Genomic DNA, 3,970 nt, shown 5'->3' with positions numbered 1-3,970 from the left:
TACATGCTTCACACTACATCCAACTTCTACACTTTAAGGCACTCACGAAGAGTAACAAGTAATTAGAGTCAAAATGTAGCGATTCACACTCAAGATATTATGGTGATCTCAAGTCGTAGGATCACTTACACAATTTTTCACTAGAGATACACCATTGGCACTAGATAGATATCCTAACGGGATCTCTAAATGGATCAATCCAATGCATTTGTACTTTCCAAATCATCTACACATTAGCCTAGGTATCATCATACCATAGTTGATGAGAACAACCACTAATTACATTAATTAGAGGCTAACTGTGTACTAGTTTTACCGTACTAAAGATGTCCTATTTCATTAGTACTTAACTAGGGAATTTTAAGAATATTACTATAAAAAGCGATTGATATCTCATAGTCATCAACTCTTGTGACTACCATCACATTAGTAAACATTCTAAGGACTTTATCAGTTATATCTAATATTTAACAGATAAATAAGAAGTTATTAAAATACAAAACATATAATTTAGGAATGTATAAAATAAAACCAAATACATTGTTTTAGGGCATACATTCCAACAATCTCCCACTTGCACTAAAACACATTATCCATGTTTTTCATCCCATAAGATAATACATGACTATCATGCTTCTTTTGAGGAAGAACTTTAGTAAGAGGATCAGCTATGTTATCCTCTGTGGAGACTCTCTCTATCTTTATATCATTCCTAGCAACGATTTCTCTAATCAAGTGAAATCTCCTAAGCACATGTTTGGATCGCTGATGAGACCTAGGTTCCTTGGCTTGAGCTATAGCTCCATTGTTATCACAGTACAAAGTGACCGGATCAACAATGGTTGGAACCACACCAAGTTCAGTTACGAACTTCTTGATCCAAACTGCTTCCTTAGCTGCTTCCGCGGCCGCAATGTACTCAGCCTCTGCTGTAGAATCTGCTGTGGTGTCTTGTTTGGAACTCTTCCAACAGACAGCACCTCCATTAAGAGAAAAAATGAAGCCTGACTGTGATTTACATTCATCCTTATCTGATTGAAAACTCGCATCAGTATAGCCTTTGAGCTCTAACTCACCCTTTCCATATATTAAGAACAAATCTTTGGTCCTTCTTAAGTACTTAAGAATGTTCTTAACGGCCATCCAATGACCCTCACCTGGATTAGCTTGAAATCTGCTTGTGACACTCAGAGCATAGGAGACATCAGGTCTTGTACATAACATAGCATACATAATTGATCCAATTGCTGAAGCATATGGAACATTGTGCATCTTATCAGTCTCAACTTGTGTCTTTGGACAAATGTTTTTAGAAAGGCTCATACCATGAGTCATAGGTAAATTACCCCTCTTAGACTGATCCATGCTAAACCTTTTTAGCACTTTCTCTATGTATGTAGATTGTGAAAGACCCAGTAGCCTTTTAGATCTATCCCTATAGATCTTAATGCCTAATATATAGGCCGCTTCTCCTAAATCTTTCATGGAAAAGTTCTTCGACAACCAACATTTTACCGATTGTAACATCGGTATATTGTTTCCCATTATTAATATGTCATCTACATATAAAATAAGGAAAACAATCGAACTCCCACTAACTTTCTTATACACACAAGGTTCATCCGGATTCTTGAGAAAAACCAAACTCTTTGATCGTCTCATCGAATCGGATGTTCCAACTCCTAGATGCTTGCTTAAGTCCATAAATAGACTTTTGTAACTTACATATTTGACTAGGATTTGTAGATGTAAAGCCTTCAGGTTGTGTCATATACACATCCTCATGCAATGTCCCGTTAAGGAACGCGGTCTTTACATCCATCTGCCAAATCTCATAGTCATGATATGCTGCTATGGCAAGCAATATCCGAATGGATTTAAGCATAGCTACTGGTGAGAAAGTTTCATCGTAATCGATTCCCTCTTTCTGCTTGTAGCCTTTGGCTACCAGTCTAGCTTTATAGGTAACCACATTACCATCCATGTCAGTCTTCTTCTTGAAGATCCATTTACACCCTACAGGTTTTATCCCTTCAGGTGGATCAACTAAGGTCCACACCTTATTGTCATACATGGAATTTATTTCGGAATTCATGGCTTCTAACCATTTAGAGGAGTCTGGATTACTTATTGCCTCTTGGTAGGTAGTAAGTTCGTCATCTTGAATGACTAGAACATCATTGCTATGGCTCACAAGAAATTGGTATCTCTTGGGAGTTGAGCGTGTTCTTACTGACCTACGAAGCCCTTGTGTATTAACAGCTTCAGTATCTGCCCCATCATTATGTGGTTGAAGCTGTTCTTCATTAGATCGTTCAATGTTTGTTGGATGATCCTGAATTTCTTCAAGATCTATTCTACTCCCACTGCTTCTTTCTAGAATGTATTCTTTCTCTAGAAAAATAGCATGTTTTGAGACAAACACTTTTTGCTCAATTGGATTGTAGAAATAGTATCCTATAGACTCTCTTGGATACCCTACAAACAAACATTTGTCAGATCTAGGTTCAAGCTTGTCTGACTCTGCCCTCTTCACATAAGCTGGGCAGCCCCAAACCTTCATATAAGATAGATTTGGTTTCTTTCCTTTCCATATCTCATATGGTGTGGAGTCGACAACTTTAGTGGGTACTCTATTAAGAGTATAAGAGGCTGCATCTAATGCAAATCCCCAAAACGATTTTGGGGCACTTGAGTGGCTCATCATAGAACGAACCATATCCAATAAGGTTCGGTTTCTCCTTTCAGATACACCATTTAACTGTGGTGTACCTGGAGGAGTCCATTGTGGAACTATTCCATTATCCTTTAAATAAACTCCAAACTCGTCATTTAAGTATTCTCCACCACGATCAGATCGTAGTATCTTAATACTTTTATTGGCTTGTTTTTCTACTTCATTCTTGAATTCCTTAAACTTTTCAAAGGATTCAGATTTGTATTTCATTAAATACACGTAACCATATCTCGAATGGTCATCTGTGAAGGTGATGAAGTATGAAAAACCTCCTCTAGCAGTGATCGACATTGGGCCGCATACATCAGTATGTACTAGCCCAAGTAAATCACTGGCTCGTTCCCTTTTTCCAGTGAAGGGCATTTTGGTCATTTTGCCAAGTAAACAAGCTTCGCACGTATCATATGATTCATAATCAAATGAATCCAAGTATCCATGTTGGTATAACTTGGAGATGCGTTTTTCATTTACATGACCAAGCCTACAGTGCCAGAGGTAGGTTTTATTTAGTTTATCTGTTCTCATTCTTTTTTCACTCACATTGAGAATTTGATGATCAAGATCTAGAATATATAAACCGTTATTCCAACTTCCAGAACCATAAAACACGCCATTTTTAGAAAAAGAACAACATTTATTCTCCTGGGTTATCCGAAACCCATTTAAATCCAAACAGGAAATGGAAATGATGTTTGTAGTAAGTGCTGGAACACAATAACAATTTAATAATTCTAAAATCAATCCACTGGGTAAAGTGATATAATAAGTCCCTACAGCTAAAGCAACAACTTTTGCTCCATTGCCCACACGTAGGGTGACTTCTCCTTTTCCCAGCTTTCTATTGTCCCTTAGACCCTGCATAGATGTGCAAATGTGAGAACCACATCCGGTATCTAACGGAAGCAGGTTGCTTTGGATGTGATTACAATGGAAGCAGGTTGCTTTGGAAGGGTCCGCCTTTGCCTTTTTGGGCTTTTGGGTGGGCTTATTTTTGGATTTCTTAAATCCCTTTTCTTGTCTCTTTCTCTTCTTAGAGGAAGTAACGACAAGCACACCAGTAGAGCCTTTTCCCTTTTTGATTTCTTTCTCAGCAGTTTTCAGCACATTCAACAATAGAGGCAATGTGTGCTGCAGATTATTCATCTGATAGTTCATAACAAACTGTGAGAAAGAATCTGGCAGAGATTGGAGCACTAAATCAACATTCAGCTCCTGATCCATCTTAAAGCCTAA

The sequence above is a fragment of the Coffea eugenioides genome, unplaced genomic scaffold (assembly GCF_003713205.1).
Source record: "Coffea eugenioides isolate CCC68of unplaced genomic scaffold, Ceug_1.0 ScVebR1_102;HRSCAF=470, whole genome shotgun sequence".
NCBI lineage: Eukaryota > Viridiplantae > Streptophyta > Magnoliopsida > Gentianales > Rubiaceae > Coffea > Coffea eugenioides.
This window is presented reverse-complemented; position numbering follows the sequence as displayed.